This window comes from Ursus americanus, chromosome 11 (assembly GCF_024610735.1).
Source record: "Ursus americanus isolate L20-20 chromosome 11, mUrsAme1.1.p, whole genome shotgun sequence".
NCBI lineage: Eukaryota > Metazoa > Chordata > Mammalia > Carnivora > Ursidae > Ursus > Ursus americanus.
The window spans coordinates 18,511,688-18,534,270 of NC_142137.1; the positions used below are offsets into that span (position 1 = coordinate 18,511,688).

Below are 22,583 nucleotides of genomic sequence, written 5' to 3' on the forward strand. Positions count from 1 at the left end.
ACTAGAAGCAGTCCAGACATGTAGGATTTAGAGGGATTGGAAACACCCGCTGCCTAGAGGCCCCTGTTAGGGACTGAATATTTGTGCCCACCCTCCTTTCCCCGCCCCCAGTTTGTATGTTGAAAGCTAATTCGCAGTGTGATAGTATTTGCAAGTGGGATCTCTGGGACGTAATTAGGTAGGGAGGGTGGAGCCCTCATGAATAGGAATAGCGCCCATATATAAAGAGACAGGAGAGCTTCCTTCCTCTCTCTGTTCTCCACCATGTGAGGAGACCATGGATGACTGCCGGCTGCACACCGGGAAGCAGGCTTTTACCAGAACCTGACCACGCTGGCACCATGATCTGGGATTTCCAACTTCCAGAACTGTGAGAAACACACTTATGTTGTTGATATGGTGCTTTGTTATAGCAGCCTGAACTAAGCCCCAAAGGGAAGAAGTAAATTTTTAAAGCCTTTAAGTAACAAAAGCCCATTAATATTTAGCCCGTGGAAAATGTTGTATTAAGGTTGCAGCCCTTTTTCCCAAGTCTGGTGGCCTCAAGGAAGGTACTTTAAGTTAAGGAGAAAAGTGTTAGTGTAAGGAAGAAAGAAAGAAGGAAATTGGGCTTGAGAATTATGTCTAGCAACTTTGGAATTATATTAGCTCTCTATTGCTGTGTAACTAATTACCAAAAAATTTAACAGCTTGCAACAACATTATGTCTCAGGTCCATAGGTCAGAAGTCTGGGCATAGCACAGTTGAATCCTCTGTTTGGGTCTCACCTGGCTGAAACTAAGGTACTGACTGGGGCTGTGGTCTCATCTGAGTTTCAAAGTCCACTTCCAAAATTACTGGTTGTTGGCAAAGTTCAATTTCTTGAGGTTATAGAACTGAGGTCACCATTTCCTTACTGAGTGTCAGCTGGGAGTTGCTTTCAGCTCCTAGTGGTTGTTATCAGGTCCTTGCCAGGTAGCCCCCTCTATCTTCAAAGCCAGCAACAGAGGATCTCCCTCACATGCATCTCTGACTTTGGGAAGGGCCCAGTTCCTTTGAAAGGCTCACCCGATTAGGCCAGGCCCGCCCAGATAATCTCCCTTTTGTTTAACTCAGTCATTTGATTGGAAACCTAATCGTTGAAGTTGTAGCCCATCATATTCACAGGTCTGCCCAAACTCAAGGTGGCATTGATATATAAGGCATGCCCAGTGGAATTGGAATGTTGGGCACTATCTTAGAATTCTGCCTACCAGAGGCACTGATGAGAATAAAGAGGTTAGAAGCCTGTCAAGGTTTTGAGGGATTTTTATTGTCAAAAAACCCAAAAAATGACAATAAAATAAAATAAAATAAAATAAAATAAAATAAAAACCTTTTGAGCCCCCTAACTTTCATAAGCAATCAGTGCTGGATTATCTATGCCCAGGACCACACTGCTGAAGATAGAAGGGCCTCAGTTCACCAAGTCTTTAAATGTCTGCATGGAGCAGATGTCCTACCTTCCCCTGCTGCCACTCTGGCCACCCTCCAGACTTTCTGTAAGTGAGAAATGATTGTGTTGAGCCATTGAGATGCTCTTTTTATCTATCCTAGATGCTAACATCACTTTAACCAATACAATATCTCGAAAGGCAATGAAACAACTAAGTGGAAGGGATTTGGGGGGGGGTTCCCAGATGACCCAGTGGAGCAAGTTATATATCTCCCCTGACCACCTTTCCTCTAAATGTGTGTGTTGTTCGAACCTCTGAATTTTTAGTTCTCTCTTTCTCTCTCTTACAGTAGCTTAATCTATACCCCAACTAATAAGTATATTCTCTTCTAAACAACTTTTACACCTTTGTGCTTGTACCATTCGTTCAGGAAATCTTTAATTTCTTACCTATCTCTGTCGTGAACTGTTATTTATATTTTTATTGTTAATTAACTTTATGAGTGTTTATATATTTTCTCTCCAAAGTTATAAGTGCCTTAAAGGACTGGGACTATCTCGTATGAATTTTTATGTTACATGATCCTTAATATTATTCCTTAAAAATAGAAGAGTTCATATGTATTTATGATTTTTGGCTACTCTAGATCACCTGTATTCTTTTTCATTGCTTGTAATTCAAGTTTCTGTCTCCAAAGATATATATTTTCATTTCTTAAATTAATAAAATAACACGTTATTAGCCCAAATTAAAAAAAAAACCTCGTTCTTAGTTCTTTTGGCCTCTTTATGTTATGATAATGATATTCCTGCATTAGATAGTGAATGTATTCTAAGCTTATCTGGCCACAATAGTAATATTTTGTGAGTAAAGTCAGGCAGTATGAAAGAAATCCCTAACAGAACCTACCTAATTACTTTGAAAAGATGTCTTCCTAGTGACTTAACAAGACTGTTTTCCATAGGAGAGAATGGAACCTGTCAGAGAACGTTCAGGGAGGACAGATTGACCCATCCAAGTAGCACATTTTTTTTCTCTGAAATGGGACAAAAACAAGCTTATATTTACAAAGTCTTTGGTTACATGAAATCAAATATTCAGGTGAAGTTTTTATAAATCAATTTTATTTCACTGTTGAGCTTCGCTTTCTGACTTTGGGAGGGAGTTCTCCAAGGGCCACTGCTTGATATAAATTGATTGATCCGAAGAACAGAAGACCTGAGTTTGAAAACTAACCAAGATGTCTGGATGGCTTGAGGTGCCAGACCAGGTGGACTCCAATGGACTACTCACTTAGGGAGCTGACAGTTCCCGTGTGCTCTCCCTGGGTTCTGAATTTGAAGCTGGTTAACAAAGACTATGCACGATCAATAAAATACTGCATAAATACATATACATACATATATATTTTAAGTATATAAAAGTAACTTTATATATAAAAGTAACTTCAGGGGGCGCCTGTGTGGCTCAGTCGGTTAAGTGTCTGGCTTGGCTCAGGTCATGATCTCGGGTCCTGGGATCGAGCCCCACATCAGGCTCCCTGTTCAGTGGGGAGTCTGCTTCTCCCTCTCCCTCTGCCTTGCACTCCCCCTGCTTGTGCTCGCTGTCTCTGTCAAATAAATAAATAAATAAATAAATAAATAAATAAATAAATAAATAAATAAAATCTTTTAAAAAAGTAACTTCAGGCAAATATCCTAAATTTATAAAAGATATAATTTACTGAGTTTATTGGATATAAACTACCTATGTGCCTATGCTCTAAATAGAAGGAAAAAAAATAAACCATATGTTTAACTTCTTATGTAACTTATCCTTTCGTTAAGGGATGCCAGTAGATATTTTTTTTCTGTTTTCTGAGAAAAAAAAAGTATTTAGTTGTAAAATTTGGTGGACGAGGCTGAAACCTAAATTTAGACTTCATCTCAAAAAACAAAAATATTTTTGACTAATTAGACTGGTTTAATTAGTTGCTGCCTTCTAGTGAGTAGTAGCCTTATTTTAACTGGGGGGAAAAACTTAGCTTTTGATTAGACAGGGGATATAAGTTAATTTATTGAGTTAATTTATTAACTGCATAAGGTTAATTCATTTTCTCTAATAAGCACTAAAAGACTTCAGTATTTAATCTTTTCTTAAGTGTGGATTTATTATACTCTTGGTTTTCTTTTTTCTGTTTTACCATCTCTCATAGTTTGTCTTTTATCTGAACGTTATTTCAAACTGTAGTGCCACCTAGTGTTTATACAATTTCTCTGGTCCATTATCTCTAAGAAATAAAGTGATAAAGTCATAGTTTCATGGGTGAATATTTTTAAAGTAGAAAAGCAGTGTTTTTTATTTTTATTTTTCATACCATGGACTCTGAGTGAACCAAACTTATATTTTTAAATAAACTCAACTTCTAATTTCACCTAAAGAAAGCAACCAGCTATTTTTAGTAAACTCCACATGGATCATGGCTGAGATGTTTAGTACTCTGCAGACTTCACTGAAATGTTTGGAATTCGCAGAGCTTCACACAATGTCAAGTCCAAAGTAGCTGCTTAACAGATACTTAAAATCATAGACTGCTAGTGCTGGGATGTCCTAACTGAATGACTGGGGACATAGAGCAACGGTGAGTAACAGGGATCGCTGTAAATATGTTGTTATTTGTTTTCTTTTCACAAGTTTCCTCATTGGTTCACATGATTTCAAACTCCAGAATTCTATCCAACTATTTCCAAAGTTAAGGAGGAATGTAAATAAAGCATTTACCTAACGATAAGGTGGTATCTGAGAGAATAATTGATCCTAATGTTAACTCCTTACAGATGTCCTCTCTTTAGAAAGTTATATTGGAATATTTATCCCTGCTTTTTTAGAAGAAAATTTATCACTTAGAATTGATGACAACCTTCAGCTCAAATGTCATCTAAAGAAATAAGATTATTTTGGGAACTTCTGACTATAGTTTTGGTTACTTCTCACTTTGATAGTTGAGGTTGATACCTTTTGGTGTTGTTTGGTTTGGAGTGCCTTTGTAGCAAGTGACAGAAAAACCCAGATAGTCTCTTGCCCATACAGTAAAACCCTATACAATTGGTTTAATCACAGCTCTGGTTCTGTTTCTCTAAGTTCTCTTAGCCCTGTTTTAGGTTTTGTCCTCCAGCTGGCTTCTGTCATGGTGATAATACAATCTATCATACCTGCCATCACTGCAGCACCCAGAAAGAGAAAGCTTCTCTTTTCCTCTCCCAGTAAAAAGCTCCAGGCAGAGCTTCACTTTGATTGGATCAAATTAAATTGTGTCTTTCATTCTGGGACTAGGTCAAGAAAATGGGACTAATCTGAATGGTTTAAGTCAATCAGAAACTGGCCTTGGAATAGAGCCGGGGTCAATTACAACCAAAATTCATGCTTGAAAGACTCAAGGTTCTGTTAGGAAGAGGGGAGTGTACACTCCACTCCTTTCTGAATCTCTGACAATACTACCGAACTGTAGATAGCTCATAGTTCAATCATGGCTCATTCACGTTGGCTATCCCAACACAAGGTGTCATATAAAGTAAATGTTCAATTAATGTATTTTTATGTATTTATTTTTAAAGATTTTATTTATTTATTTGAGAGAAAGAGCAGGAGAATCTGAAGCAGACTTTGCCCTGAGCACAGAGCCCAATTTGAGGCTCAATCCCATGACAGTGAGATAACGACCTGAGCCGAAATCAAGAGTCAGATGCTTAACCGACTGAGCCACCCAGGCGCCCCCAATTAATGTATATTTAAAATAAGTTAATGAGAGGCTAAAGAATGAATTCAATGATGGCTTGGTTTTATGATTTTAAAGTGTGAATATGTTGGCTTAAAAATATCTTTCTAAACCAATGGATTGAAAAAGTGGTCATGTTTAAAACTGAGCATTTTTTGGTTATTTTTGCTATTGATTGTAATAATAGCTACCATATGTTATTACCCTACACAACCGAACAGAAGTTAGGAAGATGATTCATGGAAGAAACAGTACCCTCAATATGGAGATTAAAGTACAGGAAGTGGAAGACAGCATAAAATATTCATATCATTACTTTTCAAAACGTGTTTCAGATATTGTCGCAAGATGTTATCACAAGAAATCAAAACAGTAAATCTGGGTATGCTCATTGAAAATGTGAGAACTAAAAACGTGTTGTTGATGTCATTTAGTGAAGTCCGTGTCAACAGTAAAGATGGGAACCCAGGACTTTCCAGGTTTTTGCTTTAAGGCTCTTTGCCTTATTATCAAACCACAATGAATAAAACCAACCCCATCTTGCATTCCGGTCCAGTGATTGACCACGTAGCGGGGGCTTTATGTTAAGCCCCAATCTCCAGTGTCCACACAGGCCATGCACTCAGAGATAAGACATTCTCTTCATCAACTGTCGTTATAACCACCAGCCAAAACCTTTCCCACTGAAGTGTCTTCTGACTGCTGACCACTTCAAATATGAGGGAAGTACACACCGGGGTAAAGCCCATAGTTTAGTTTTCTCCAGAGAGGAGGTAGCCATCTGGGTAAGCGGAGCCCCTGAAGTGGCTTCCAAATTTGTTCTTCAGAGACCCAGGGTTTCACATAGCCTCAGGGACTGACAGGAGGAGCAGGTTACTAGTGGATGTGTTTCCATTCCTTACCTCTTTTCTCTGCTTCATAAATTGGTCTTTTATATATCAAGATCCTCTATTTAGTTTTATTTGGGGGAAAAAAAAAAGCCTGTGGCTAAAAAGTTTGGAGAGCCCTTGCCATGCAGGATAGGTGAGTATCCATGCCTGGAGGGTGTAGCCGGGAACACTGGAATAAGATAGCAAAGGTCTTAGTGACATAGGGACGCCCTAGTCTGCATACTGGCGAAGCATCGGACCGAAAGAGCAGTTTCAGTTGTCATCTAGATGGGTTATTTACCATGCAGCTATTTAACTGTGTATGACTCTAAATTCTCAAATAAACAAATGGAATATTAAATGATTTCTAAAATGCAAAGCCTTACTGTGTCATATATTATTACAGATCTGCCAGTGATTCCCATGGGGCACAACAGAACTTCTCAAAAGGCCTGAGCATATGGGTAAGTGACTCTGTGGCATTGTGACTTAGGAAATTAAAATTCCCCTTTAAAAAAAAAATGTCTGTTCTAGTGACTTGAGACTAAACATTCTTCTGTTAAAAAATACACTTTTCTCGAGCAGAGCATTGTCTTCTGTTAAAATATAAATAATTCCATGTAGAGGACATGATGTTTCACAAAATACATACTCAAGTTTTCAAAAATATAATTTAAAAATATCTGGAATTGCATTTATTTTAGTGTACGATTCCCTCTTTCTCTTCGATAGCAGAAAACTAAATCTTGCCAAATTGAGATAACTCCATCACTTCTGGTTTTAAACTCAGTCTTTTTGGAAACTTACTACCCAGCCATTCAAGAGTCTTTCCCCCTTTCTTCCATTCTCCTTGAAAGAATCTGGGTTTATGGAGGCTTACCTAAGGGGGTGCTGGTGCATTTGAAAAGTGCACGTCTTATCCATGGTGGTCTCCTGCCCTCAGGGGCCTTTGCTGAGGTGTAACTCACCTCACCAGGTCTTGGGGATTGACTTCTGCCTACACTTCATCTTCCACTGATGCTTGTAGTCCTACCTTGGCTTCCAGTTGTATATTCCATACTCTGTGTCCTTCTTGACCCAAACACAAGGGTTCTGCAGTCTATCATTCCCGTAGATACTTCTCTGCCTTCTTGGGGACCAGGAACCCCTGACTGGTCCCCACTCCAAACTAAGGTGAGTAGAACTCTAGATAAAAAGGGTGGTGTAGGGACACGATATAAGTACATAAACTATTTAGATTATTTGTTATTCGTTTTTAATGAGATCTGTACGGAATTGAGACTAAACATTCAGAAACCTTTGTAGAAATTTGGATTTAATAATTAAAATTTGGGGCTTGTATTTTTATGTCTTTGGATTTTCTGTATCATATACCTAGGAATTCATTTTTATTATTTTATTTTGATTAAAAAAGTAACTGGTCCTTCACCACAGTGAGTTTGAGAAGTCTTGGCTTGGATGATTGCTTTTCCTGTTCAGGCACCATGTTGGACCTGGCATAGGGCTTCTCTGTGAGGTCTGGGAAGCTACATCTGCCCATTCCACTGAGGCCATGAGTCTCACTGACCCACTAAGAGGAAAGCCCAGGCAAATCAAGAAAAAGCACGAGAAGGAACCTCAGTTAAGATCTTAAAGTATTTTCTACCTCACCATCTGGATATCCCTTGACAAAAAATACAGGAGAGTAGAAAGAGCTACATAAATGTAAAAAAATCATATTACCTCTAGGAAGCTTGATTTTCCCCAACAATAAAAAGAGGATAATAAACCCCATTTCACTGATTGTCGTAAGGCTTAAATGAGAAAACATACATAAAATTCTTAACTCAGGGGCTGGCAAAGAAATGTTAACTTCCTGTAAAGTAAGTAGACTTCTTAAAACATTTTTCATTTCAGCAGTTCTTTACCCATGTATAAAACATAAATGTCCATTATTAATTTTTACATTATTGAGAACATTTGAAGTTGAAAATTTACTACCTAGGGCTATAACTGTAAGAATCATAATATTTATTAGAATCATAAGAATAAAATAAGAGAACAAATGCACAGTGGTCAAGCACAGTAGCCTTGGATATGGGAGGAGTTGAGTTAACGATAGTGCCCCCCATACACACACGTACTCATTCACCCCCACACGTATGCACATATATACACACTCACCCACACCTAGAATACTCGGATACAAGAATGAAAAGCTGTTTTCTGTCAGCAAAATAAAAAGTGCAGTAGACCTGGGCATCTACTGTGGATGATATTTTGTTGATATATTTGGTGTATAAGTTTATTAAGTAGAAACAAGGCAAAAAAAAAAAAAGAATGACAGCTGCCTCCTGATGATTGTGTTCTCCAGCTTTCAGAGAGTGATTCCATAATTGCATCTGTTTTCTCCCTATCTTGCCACAGTGTGATTTTCGTAAAGTAATTATACCAGCAAAGGATGGTTTGGACCTTGGAAGTGAAATATTTCTCTTAAGTACTGCTGTTTTAATGAAATGTAACCCTAGGACAACAGCGTTTAGTTGCACAAATGAAACGGGCCGAGCCTCAGGGCACTCTGAATCCAAGAGAGGAAATTGAGCAGTGGAGTCAATTGGGCACCAGCTATGAGAAGAGTGAAACCATTTATCAGGCAGACTGGAAGTTAATTATTTAGTCAAAATAGAACACGTCATAACATGCCAAATGCATCAAGCCACGTGGGGCAAATACGTAAATGTGACGACTATTGATCACCACCAAATTAATGCCTTGGTTATTTAATCAGTTTTGTATTTGTTTTTAGCACTTTAAAATCAGTTAAAAGCCAGTGCAATAAAAAAATGGTTGGAGCTAATACAGAGACCGGAGCCATAATCAAATTTCAAAGTCAGAAATTGAATTTTGTTCAGAAAGTCCCAGAAAGCCTGATTTCAGAATCACTCTGTAGACTAGGTTTTATGGGGAGAGTTTCTCAATGGCATAAATGAGATCCACACACAAAGTAACAGAGTAATCATCTTCTCTTTACGCATCTCTGGGCCTTCATTCCACCCACAGTCCTGGACAAAACAGACTTTCACGTAACTTGGGGAATAAAGTGGCATCAGGAAATGAAAATGGTGGGGACGAGAGAGAACCTCATTGTCAGGAACCTGCTTTAAAATGTACCCAGGGGTTGTTTTAATTTGTTTTATGGTAAGACCCATAGACATGGAAATGACTATGGTGAAGGACGGGGTTTTTATACTCACAGATCTTTAGAAGCTGGAAGCTAGACATGCCACGAAGGTCCACATGGGAAGCACGGGCTGGTCAGGAGGTAGAGGGAAGGCAAGGGAAGTGTGGGTAAAAGCCTTCATGGTGGTTTCTGTGGAAAGAATGGGCAAGGCGACGCAGGCAGATTTAAGATTTGCTAGTTTGAATAATTCCAGGCTCTGGGGTGTCTGGATTGTCCTAAACTGTTCTATACCTAGTCCTGAGGTGATTGGGGGGTGGGGGGTGGGGGAGTGGCTGGGTACATGAGAATTCAGTAAAGAAGGTAGTTGGCTAGCTTGGGCTCTGGATTGGCTGGTTTGCATACGAAAGGGGTGTTTGCAGGCAAGTCCTTTACAGTCTCTAGGGATTGCCCCTGAGAGGCAGTCTCTCCAAGGTGGGTGAGGCCACAGAGCATCAAAAAAAAAAAAAAAAAAAAAAAAGTAGAGAAAATATGAAAATGTGGGGAATCCAGGACTTTTCATTCTCTGCTTTCTGGGATATGAAGAATATTGAAGTATTGAAAAACCCGGGGCTGGTATCACTCCATATGTCACTCAGGTGTGCTGAGGGCTGTCTTTATTTTTATGCCTTGTTAACCATTCAGAGGTGCTATTTGAGGTTTGCTGAACCTGGCCAGGCATTCTTCTTAACTACAGATTATTTTGCATCTCTGCTGCTAATCATGTTTTCTTCAGTAGCAAGAAGGCTTCAAAAGTTAAATAATGAGAAAATGACTCTTTAGACACCAGCGATTCTGCTGAAGTTCTCTTGAAAACTCTTCACTTATGGAGAAATGGCTAGGAAGGCTGTCCACTGAGGGTGTCAGTGAGGTATTAAGAGATCAAGCATTGTTGAGGAAAGATGAACATCCCATTGTGACACAAACAGAATACATTTTAGAAATTAAGGTCTTGATACTTCAAAGAGCAGAAGCAGCGATATCTTTAGACTGAAATAGGTGGGAATGGTTTTCAGATCACTGTTTGTACTTCATACACAGGATAAATTATAAACCAAACTGTAGCCAAATTTATAATATCAGAGGTGTGTTTTACTTTCATTTATTCAATGTGATCACTATAATGCCTATGGTTACATTTGTGCTAAATTTTCAGTTATTAAATTTGATTTTCAGTAGATTAAATTTAGCAATAAAATGTTCTCTGTGCCAAAGCATAAAAGGAAAATCCTCAGGCAATAGCATTTTTTCAATCATTGTTTTTTGAAATGCATTTGGTTGTAATAAACACAAACACACATGGTAAAATACGACAACTATTTTTTCATTGTTAGCATTTTCATCTGTAAGTTTGAAATTTAGCCAACAATTGTTTTTGTCCAGAGGTCAAGAAGTGAGAACATCATAAAAATGTTTTCTCACAGAAAATAACACTGCGTTGATCACATCTGACCGGCTCTGGAAAAATAACAAAGGACCAGTCCTCTGTCTCCAAGGGAACAAATACTTCCCTCAAACAGTCGCTATTCCCTGTCTCACCACTGTGTGGTGCTACTTACTATTAAATTTGTGTGTGTGTGTGTGTGTGTGTGTGTGTGTGTGTGTGTGTGCGCACGTGCATGTCTTTGCTTTTTACATTTATGATTTGTGATGTTGAAAAGATAGTATACAGTCTGACTTGGAAATATCAAGTGCTAGGATTGTATTTACTGAATCTGAGCTCTGAGTTTGACTGTGGAGGTTCAGCTTTGCCAGATGATAACTAGTTACCCTGAGCCTAAAAGTACATGTATTTCCTGCTCAACAAATGGCTTCTATGATGGTAGCAGAACTCCAACTGACCATATTGCTAATTAATCTGATTCCACACACAGACATAGATTTGGTGTAGAAACCATGCAAATAAAAACCTTTCAACTATGGAAGCATTTAACTCTCTTTCCCATCGAGACTCCTGTTTTCACCATTTTACTGAAAGAATAATTAAACAAGTAAGACTTTTGAATATGAATGATCATGTAGACTTGCTAGTTAGTTTGGTTAAAAAGGAAAAAAAAAAAAACCTCCACGAGCCTACTTGACTTAAGCAAAAGGGGAATAATTTAAAGACTACAGGAATAGCTTAAGGAACTCAAAGGAAGAGACTCGAACCTCCAAGATGGGAGCTGGGAAACACCGGTCCTCTGGAAGCAATGGAAATACACTCTCTATACCTCTAATCCACGTGGTCCTTTTCTCTCTCTGAACTTCAAACTGAGAAAATGCTTCCCGTCCTTCCTTTTTGTATTTAAACACAGTAAAATCCCATGAGGTAAAAAATTGGAGAGTTTCTATAATACTTCTCTTTACCTAAAGTGAGGCCGCACTTTGAATAGACTATCTGGTTTTATATATATTGGGATTGCTCTTATTCCAGCAAAACGCGTTGAACATTCTAATGCTACTCATGTCTTTTTCTTCATCTCAGCTTGATGTCTTAATACTTTTTGTTGAACTTTACTGAATTTATTAGCATTTTTTAAGAGCCCCATGATGACTGTGTAAGAGAAAGACAGGCTTGCTGCTCTTCTGATCACTGCGGCCCTTGGACCAGGGATGGATACATCGCCCAAGGCCTATCAATTTACTGATTGGCCAGATTCTCTCTCACAAGAAATGGGCCATGGAGACATGTACACTACAATAATTTGGGGGCTGAAGATTGAGCTGAAAGGTCAGATAGGAGCAGACCTGATCCAGGGACTTAGCAAGTGAAAGCTACAAGCAAGCTGAACGTTATGGGGAAACCCAAACTGAGTAAAAGAGTAAATTGTTAAATTTACTGAGTAAATTCTTTTCCATTGACAAATACCTTGGAAAGGATTCCAAGAGGGCATGAAAGGAGGTCTAATAATTGAATTAGGTTATTTACATATCTGAGACTCAGGATTTGGGGACAGAAGGAGTATTTTTTTTTTTTTAATCTCTTTCTCTCCTGATTCCACTCCAGGAAAGTTGAATTTAAAAGACCTGGTAAGATCGACGAGAATTTCCAAGGAAAAGGCACCGTGAATAGGACGGGATTAAACAATTGCCAGCTCACAGGTGTTGAATCTCGCTTTGCTTTCTTCATCATATCCTCCTTCCCCAGTTTCTGCCATGCCCCTCTGGCCCAGGAGTGGGGGTGAAGGAACTGCTTCTTCAGTACGGGGATGACAGAAGAGGTACAGTGGCTATGGTTGCTGGTTTCTTATTGACAGTTTCTTTTCCCTTGGACCCTGATGGGTGAGAGGAAAACACACAATGTTATCAAAAATATGAGCACATTGACTGTAGCAGGGCTATGGCATTTATTTTAGATACTTTCTACCAGCTAAGAAGCACCATCCATTTCTAGAAGGAAGTCTAAAAAAGAAATTGGTGATTCTAATTCTGTTCTGTCCCTAACAAACTTTCTGAACTGAGACAGGTCCCCTCATTTTTCTGAGCCTCAGTTTTCTTTCATATAACAAAAGATCAAGTCCCTTCCTACTCTCTCTATTGCTTATATTTCTTGTTATTCACATGGCACCCTCTTAAAGTGGCTGTACCCATCCCAAACCAGATGACGATCTTTATTTCCCAGCCCAAATCAGAGTGGATAATTTTGAAGAGCAGATCTGCCAACTTTAGATTTGTAGGAACCAACAAACTAAACAAATAAGATGTGTTTTTGACAAGCAGTTGTTTTGAAAGAGGGAAAGAGAATCCAGGCAATTACTCGCTTTTCAATGGAATTAAACCATTTCAAACACCTCCCCCCCCCCGCCATAACATACACACATGATTCCAACCAAATTGTGCATCTGAAACCCATGTGGAGTGGCAGGAGAGTGAAGAGAGTTTGAGGGTGTAGATTATGGGGCCAGGCTGTCTAATTTCAAAGCCCAGCTCTGCTATTTGCTACTATGTAATGTTGGGCAAATTACTTAACCTATCTGAGCCACATTTTCCCTGTCTGTGAAATGGGCATAATAATGGTACTTTCCTCATAGAGTGGTTGTGAAGGTGAATAAAAGCACTCAGTATAGTGTCTGGCACATAGTAAGTGCTCAGAAACATTGCTTATAATTATTATCTAAATGTACTGGTAAGGAAGGGGTTAAGAGTTGATGGAATTTGATAAGGTCTGGGAATGCTGTAAAATGAAGAAAAATGAATTACAGACAAACTCTCTTTGGCCTCCAAGAGGCATCTTGATCTTTTTTTTTCCTCCCATGCTGGCATGTCCCCACCCATGCTGGCATGTCCCCAACATTTGTCCGTTCCACCAGATCATCATCTGAGTGGTGAGTAGCCTCTTCTCTTGAGTATGTTCCAAGAACCAAGGATGGAAGAATCTTCGTACACAACCCTGAATGGCTACCCACGTAAGCGGGCTGGTTGGATTTTATTGATTACCTAGTGTAGCTTCTCGTTTTATAGATGATTGGCCACCCGTATTGGAGAAAAGGGTAGGAAGAGAGCTAAAGCAGCCACACTGTCCGGGGCAGGGCCGTGCAAAGCGTGGGGAAGGCTGTCTCAGCCAGAGTCCAGAAGGGGAGAGAAAACAGGAGTCAGCACCATAAAACAGGGTAGAAGGAAGAGGCAGAAGAACAAAATTAGAAGAATTTTCCACAAATAGCTCCAACAATAATTAGGAAGTTTAGAAACTGAGACATCTTTGTGGAGCTAGGCTGTGTCCTCAGCATTCCTAGCATTGCAGAGACGGCCAGTGTCTTGGAGACCGAGCGCGCTTTACAACTCATGAGGGTCTCGTGAAGAAGATGGGAAAGATGTATGGGAAAAAAGTGTGGCTGCCAACTGCTGGCTTACTGACAGGTACTGTAGTTTATTTAGTGCTTTATTCAGTATCTAATAAAGCTGCTTATCATTTTGTCCATATCACTTTGGACTTATTCAAAGACAACATCTTTTTGTTAAAAATCCCGATGTAAGTGCTCTGATTAGTTTTTGAGGAACTGGCTGGATGTGGAGGGGCTCTAATGATCCGCAGCTGGTTGCTCTGCTGGTTCCCAGAGAGAAGGCCTGCCCCTAATTGGATCTACCTGCATGGTTTAGTTATCAGACAAGAAGTACAGGAGAAGAGTTGTTGTGGAGTAAAGACGTGAAATAAGGACAGGTACGTGTGCATAAGAGACAGTCAAATATCAAAGCTTGTGCCATCTGTTGTGTTTATAAAGCTATGATATTCATAGACCAGACTGGGCAGAGTTTTGGGGTTCACCTAGCATAAATCCTCATTTTTTCAGAAAAGGAAACTGAAGCCCAGAGGAGTTCAATGCTTATGCGAGGTCCACCGAGTCTAGTAGGCAGCCCGTGTCCTACTCAGGGGCTCTTTCCGCCTTAGCCCGCTGCCTTTCATGGTCATCGCTAACCTGTGTCTTTGGCGGGGAGGGAGTTGTTTCTCTCCTTGTTTTTATCGTGTAGGCTGGAAGACTTCTTTTTAGTAAAACATAGTAGTGGAAGTTACTGTTGGCTATTTTCTAACATACAGTTCTTTTAGAATGAGGATTTCAAAGATAGCTTCCAGTTGGAAGAGTTCTTCATGACGACGTGTGAGACAGACCGCCCCTTTGAACAGCCTAGGACTCGTTCCTTACGGAGGACTTAGGCCATGGGTAAAGAAGCTGGAACAGGGTGATGGCCTTTTGTTAGAAAGGAAAATGCATTGATGAATGAGCCAGGGCAAACATGTGAGGAAATGTACCCTTAAAACCCAGCAAAGGGAAGGTGGGCTTGCTTGTCTAGAAATGGTTTAAAATGGCCAAGGTAAGTGAATGAATAAGCCAAGTTACTTATACTTGTCTGAGAGAAGAGGTGGCTTATCCAAGTACCTTTCAGGAAAGGAGTGTCTCAGTGCTCTGTGACTCTTCAAGTTTGTTCAGGTTTCTAAAATAGGATTACCAAGGAGGCTGACAGCAATGGGAATAATGAAGTGCCCAGAATAAGCAGCAAGGTGGCTTATGTCATGTTGTATGCAGCGTCATGAATAAGAGGTGATTTATCCCTTTCATCAGGCCAAGCTCTTCACAGGCAAGGAATCTTATTCAAACTATGGCCACATCCTAGACCGTAAATAAAATCCCAAGCAACAAAAGCACCCTTGACCAAATATAATTTAAAATGAGACTGCCTTCATCTGATTTTAAAGGTAGGAAAATGTTTCAGAAACATTTTATCCATAGTCTATAAATAATATCACGATCTTCACAAATTTGATATTTAAATTTCCAGTTGGTGAAACTGTTGTCAAACTCTCCCAGGGTTTTAGGGGAATATGAAAAGTACTGTAAGCCACTTGAAGCCAAGGAATATTGAGAAAGCATGGAAGGGTTGATGTCTCTCCGGGTTTTGTAGGAAACGCGGGAAAGGAATCACTGGGTAATGGAAACAAACAGCATATACATATGTGTGCTTTTATATATATGAAAGGAAAACAACTGGGCAATCTGCATTTAAACGCTGTCTTACTTTTGAAGAGCATCAAGATCCTTTTATTCCTCATGGAAAATCTGCAAACCTTCCCTTTTATACCTAGGGGGTGAGTAAAAAGCATTAGATGGATGATTTTGAGGTGAAAAAAAGCCTCATAAATTTGACTTTTATTGTGCCATCACAAAATTTCTACGGAGTTTTATTTATTATTTATTTTAGTTGCAGAAAAACTAAAATACATTGTATGCCTCTATTGATACCAATTAAAGCTTTTAATGAGGTCATTAAAATGACTTCCTAATTTCACCATGCTGATTTTTTAAGTAAAATGAAGGGGAAGGCTCTTGTGGCAACCTCTGCCCCCTGTTGTAAATTGACCTCGCACATGCCTGTCTGCTATGCGAACCGTGAAAAATTTTTTGGAACTCTTTCAACCCTCTCTCTTGCCTCGTTGTGGTAGTTCACATCTACAGTGAATGATAAGTCTGTAAAAGGCACGCTGCCACGCTGCTCGTTAATTAGAACACGTGTTACAAATTCCGAGGTAGATGGAGGCTGTGATGATCCATATGAGTAAGTCGAGGACATCGGGCTTATGCAGTCCCTTTGTTCTTCTCGGGACGATAATAAGGGACATACGGTCATTACCAATAAAACAATGTTCTAGGGATCTCTTCCTAACGAGCATCAGTTCTAACGCCGGAGGCTGTTAGCTGTTGCCAATATTATAAAACTACAAACAAGTTTACTAGTTTCTTCCTGAAGCTTTTTTTGGGTTTTGCATTGTAAGCTTTTTAACGGAGTGACAGAATGAACACGTCGTTTAACTGCCGTTTCTTTCACTCGGTCTTCCTCTTTTAGACCTAAAAACTATACTGCAGACTTGGCTTATGTAAAATCAAATTCTTTTGACATTTTATAGATTTGATAGTTTAAATGAGTCTGTTTTTTCAATCACTGTAACTTAGGGGGGAAACAAAGAACAACCGAGCAGATTCTTTTAGAATTTCCCTAAGTGAGTTTAGGCGTGGGAGATGCCAGAAGTCCCTCCTCCCAGGACAACGTGAGCTCAGGTTAATAGTCACTGTAAGTAAGAATCCCGAGATGGAAATAGAATAAGTGAATGATTGTAACAGGATGGTCTTTACTGTGTGGTTGCTCACAGGGTGGTTTCTGGTGTTGGACTCCAGCTGTCTGAATTTTGATTTGCCATTTGTTATTGTATCACTCTGGGGGACTTGTATCGTCTCGTTGAGCGTCAGAATAAGATGGAATTAGAACGGCGACTTCCTCATAGTGCTAGGAGAACTACATGAGGTGGTAGATCCAAAGCTTCTAACACAGTACCTGGTTACAGTTGCCATTATTATGTTATTATAATCTAAGTGTAGTGACATAAATTCATAGGATTAAGTGAGCTACTCATCTTGAAATGCTCGTAATTCCAGCTATCCATATCCGTAGTTACATTGTAAGTCACATTTTATTTGTTTTCAGATGAAGAAAAGATATAGAATGAATAACATGTAATTGATTTTATCACTGAGTTAAATATTAAGATATGTTAAAAAGTGCTTCTAATATTGGGACACGATAACAGTTTGGAATGTGAGTCATACTATCCGTTATATCGTGTGACTTCATCTGTCAAGAAGCTCAGCGGTTGCATTTTCCCCTTCCTTTATTTTTTATTTATTTATTTTTTTAAGATTTTATTTATTTATTTGACAGAGAGAGAGACAGCCAGCAAGAGAGGGAACACAAGCAGGGGGAGTGGGAGAGGAAGAAGCAGGCTCCCAGTGGAAGAGCCTGATGTGGGGCTCGATCCCAGAACTCCAGGATCACGCCCTGAGCCGAAGGCAGACGCTTAACGACTGAGCCACCCAGGCGCCCCTCCCCTTCCTTTATTTTTAGCTTTGCAGAACAAGTTGAACATTTTGCTTTTTAAATTTCATTTGAGGGAGAAATGGCTACGCATTACTTTTTTGCAAAGATTTGCCCTCTTTCTGTTATATGATAAAATCTATTCTGTTCAGCTAAGGACTTTTATGGCCAAACCATTTCTCTGTACTGGAAGAATCAATGTTGAATCAGACATTTATTTTGGTGATAAGAGCTAAGCTAATTGATGAGTGCTGAAAGCTAAGAACAGCTCAGTGACAAGAACTTGGTTCAGGAAGATAAAACGTAGCCAAAAGAGGAACGTAAAGAAATCCCTGCCAGAATGAAATGGGGGCCTATTCCAGTTGCCCGCACAGTCATTTTACCATTCCTTCTGCATTCTGTACGTGGAGGAATGGAAATGGTGACTTCTCGGAGCCGTTGCTCTGTGCAAGGGATGCAGACTGTCACCAATGGCCGGCCCCTCCTCAGTGCCTGGGGCTCTCTGAGCAATGGGGATTGCGTAGCCCCCAACCACCTCCAGCAAGTGGCACTCTTTCTTGTCTCCTTTTTCTCTCTCATTCTTCTGCATCCTTATTCAATAAATACGTATTCTCCAAATGCACGAGACCAGCTCCTGTCCTCAAAAAAGCTTATTATTGAGTAGATGTGCCCTGCAGTGATCCCCCTGGAGTCCTCCACATGGCTGTTGATGTCCAGTCAGGATGATTCTGGGCCCCTCACATTAAACTGCATTTTATGGGTCTAATAAGTACCTCCTGGATAGCACCTTTGTAGCATAAAAACATGGAGAAAGAGAAAGCTTATTTGTCCCATGATTACATTGTCTAAGGGAAAACTTAAAATGGGCCATTTTATTTTCTCATATATAAAACAGTGGCTTGTATGGAAGTGGACTCAGCAATCCAAGAGGGCATTTGTAGGTGCCAACAGAGTTCCAGGTTGCTTGGCAATGTACACAAGGACCAAAAGCCACATATGGCTGTCATTTTGGGGATGCTCAGTTGAGAGTAGCCCAGAATAATAAGCTTTGAATGAGAGGTGAAAAATGTGAGGGCACCACAGTGTTTTATTTTTTCTTTAAACAAAAACAAAATAAACAAAAACCAAGCCGTAAATGTATTATTTCCCCTCAGAAAGGGAACACCAATAATGGGGTTTCGGCTTGTGGTGCCAAGTTCTCTCAAGTTAAAACTACACTGATGCAAAGCATATGAAATTTCATCTGTGGCTTGCAAATGAAAGCTTTTTAATGGGGAAATGGAACGACTTCTGCCCCAGAATTGTGCTGGAGCCTCAGGTTCAATAGAAGTTCAAGTCTTCTTTTCCTCAGCATGCTGGAAGCAGGCATCTTGGTAAACATGTTCTAAAGGATTCATGCGGAACATTCTAAAGGTTTAATGAGAAGGGTTTCTGAAAGCCAAGAAATACAAATATGTCCCCCAAATGAACAGTCTACTGTTTAGGTTTAGTTATTTTTAAATACGTTAGTCTAACATACATAGAGCTAAATCTCATCAAATGGGGACTGGTTGATAACGATACCTTTGGTAACGCACTTCATTTCTTCATTTGGAGATGGTAATGAACTTGGCAGCCATCCTGCCCCTTATTAGAAATTTAGGAGTGGGATCCCATCCATCCCTAACTCCTCTATTTTCTGAGCAGAGCGTTTTTAGGGCACCATTGTTGTAGTTAAAGCATTAATGCTGAAAGAATTGACGGCATTTGGGAGAGTTGCAGAGGTGAGCGTTTTGTAGTTCTTTTTCTACGACTAAATCTGTATTTTAAGTTATTCGTTTATTTTATGTCATTTTCAACCTCGATGAAATAGAATCCTATTTTTTTTCCAGTCATTTTATACTGCTCTTGGGAGGTGGCGGTGGGGAAAGAAGAGGCAGTTGTATGATAAGGTTCCTGTGAGTCTAAGCAGTCACCCTCGAGGACAGTGCGAAAGGCTGCTCTGATTGCTGCCTGTGGCACCTGATGCTAAAACTTATGGCTGAAGAGTGTAAAGTGTCATCGGCCATCAGGGTGCTTGTCCCCAGGTTCTGCAACATCCCAAACCGGAGAACTACAAGTTAGTTCGATTTCTGCACAGAATAAAATGCTACCACCGCGAACCTACCCTTGCTTGGTGAAGGTAAATCTCCGAATGGACAGGAAGAATCCTCAAGGTGGCAGCACTTTCATAGCTTTCAAATCCTCCCCTTCTGAAGTTTTTTAATTAGAAGATAAAGTAACTACATAAAAACAATGGATCCAGGAATAAACACCTCTGAGGCGCCACTAACGTGAACTAGGCAGGAAGCGTCCAATTATTAATGATCTCTTCTAGTCTCAGACTAAATATTGCTTGTTTTTACTTTCACACAGAAATACGCCCTTTCAAGGAACTACTGCAAGTTTATAGAGTTGAAAATAAAACAGAGCATAGAAATGCAAGAAGGAGGCTGTGGCCCGTGACTTCCGTGCGGATATGATACTGTGGGCCTGCCCATTTGTCATCCCAGGCCAGCACTCCCCCATCCTTCACACCAGCAGTACTGGGCCATTGCGATTGTCGCTCCGATTTCCATGTCCCTGTGCTTAAGGAAAAAGCTATTATGGGAGCTTTGAGCCGAGGTAATAACAATAAGAAATAATTTAAAACCAGAAGCAGGAAAAGAGAGGGAGTGACAGCTCTTCAGAAGGCTGGTGACGGGTGAGCGGAACTGCCCTGGCGGAAATGGCTTAATGTGTTTAGGAAAAGCCGTATGCTGTTCCATGAGAAGCTCTCTTTCTTTTTGGACTTTGCAAGTGATCCAATGAATTTGTTTATTCATTGAAAGTGTAGTCAGCTTAATCAGCAGTCTTCTCTAAAAGAAAAAAATGTAGGAAAGGTTAACGTATTCCATAGGCCCTAATTCGGCCCGATCCTTCTTTGTTCATGGGTCTAGGTCTGCACAGCATCAAGAATGAGTGGGCGAGAAGGGAAAGATGGAAAAGCTCGGTGTCCCTCTTATGTAGCCCTAAACTGACCAGTTGCACTTTTTAAAACTGGATTTACTGCATTAAATGAACTGAACTTGAGTGATCGTAATTTCAATTTTGTGTGGTCTCCGCTGAGCCAGTGTGAGGGTGTTGGTGACACTACTGTCTCTTAGTTATTGTCCATCAGTGTCTCAGTTGCCCAGGCTCGGAATCCGAGATTTACCTAAGAGCCACCTATTCAGACGCCGTGCATTGAATAAGCCTGTTTCACTCTGCTGGGCTCTGTCCTACGGCCTTATCTTTAGCATATTGTTTTCTTTCAATCCTGTCATCAATCAGCCCAGCTTCGGTTTTTCTTTCTAGCCCATGGACTCCCCCATAGACTCCACTCACGTAAGGGGTGTATTACTGCCAAAGCCCTGCTCTAAACGCGCATGTCTGCTGGTGCTTCATCTCTGAGTGTGTTCTGTGTGCCACTGCCGCCCACTTGCAGGGTTCATTTTTACTACCCTGACTCCGCTGTGGATGAGATCAACTGAAAAAGCCCTTTATTTGGAATCGAAACTTTCTTTTTCTTTTTAAAGATTTTATTTACTTATTTGGGAGGGGAGAGTGCATAAGCGGGGACAAGGGCAGAGGGAGAGGGACAAGCAGACTCCTTACTGAGCATGGAGCCCGAAGCGGTGTGGGGCTCATCCCAGGACCCCGAGATCATGACCTGAGCTGAAGTCAGATGCTTAACCGACTGAGCCACCCAGGCGCCCCTGGAATCAAAATTTCCTTATCATCTGACCCTTCCTCATGGGAATAACCTTATTTCCTGAGGCTCTTCATTGTGTCCTAAACTTGCCATGTTTTTTTGCCTTCTGGCATTTTGCTCAGAATGATTGTTCTACCTTTTTGCCAAACTCCAGGCCTCTTTTAACATTCCTTGTCTCTTCATTGCAATCTCTCCCATGGCATTTAGTATGTCTACTCCCTATTCTGTCTTGTATGTATGTATGTATGTATGTATTTATTTATTTATTTTAACATTTGCTGTTTTCCCAACAAGTTTATATTCTTCTGAAAGGCATATTCTGGATCTTCGACTCATTTTGTTTTACTCACTGCTCAGCACATAGGAGGTGGGGAAGAAATGCTTATTGAAAAGTGCTTAGCAAGTTGAACATTTTCTCTAAAGCAGTGGTCAACCAATACAAGCCTCCTATGCTCATCAGTCCCCAAAGGAGCAACTTTCAGAAAGAGTAGATGTCATTCTACTCATAAAAGGAAAGATTCAACTTAAAAATATTTCTAATATGTACTAGAAAGTGTTGAATCTTTCATGTTGTAAAAGCCACCTTTAGAAGATTACATGATTGTTCATGTAACAGTAAAAGCTTATACTTGATTTTCATTTGAAACAGGAAGTTCCGATAACTGTAACATCTACATTGCTATGGCATGTTTATTACTGGGCAGCCTGACCTCTTGTTCTAGCTTAATAATTTTACTTTCTCTAATAACACAGTCTCTATCATGGTGATTATGATATTCAGAAATGTTTTGACGATTACCTTGTATAAGGTGAGTAATTCTGACCACCGAGGACCTTTTCTTGCACTAAAGTAAGGGGTTGTAAGACAGTTGCCCTTTGCCGTCACCCAAGTTGACTTTGAAGAGCATAGTGACATGGCAAACAAGCTTTCCTTCATGGGACTTGTTCAATGTGTATCTTGCCCATATCTGTCTGTCTCCATCACTGATATTGCCTCAGCCTCCTGGGACTCAGGAGAGAAGGCAGGGAGAGGATGATTTGGATACTATTTCCAGCTTCAGATACAGTAGTTACTTTAAAGACACATTTATTTCTGACGCGATCTCCTAAAAAAAACATAGATAATGCAATTATATGTCTTAGAAAAAACAGAATATTTAGGAACTAACCTTTTAAAGAGTGTTCTGTTACCACTCAAGCTTGTTTATATGTTCTATACTTGGTGTAAGTACTCTGAATTATAAGCAGCCTTCAAAT

The 22,583-nt window shown here is 40.0% G+C and overlaps 1 long non-coding RNA gene across 1 annotated transcript; it reads left to right on the forward strand.

The window, feature by feature from the left end:
• Positions 1-279: 279 nt before the first annotated feature.
• Positions 280-12,430, forward strand: LOC148109243 (uncharacterized). Its single transcript, XR_015726003.1, has 3 exons — positions 280-370; positions 6,446-6,503; positions 12,225-12,430. It is a non-coding gene; the product is annotated as an uncharacterized LOC148109243 (long non-coding RNA).
• The last annotated feature ends 10,153 nt before the right edge of the window (positions 12,431-22,583 follow it).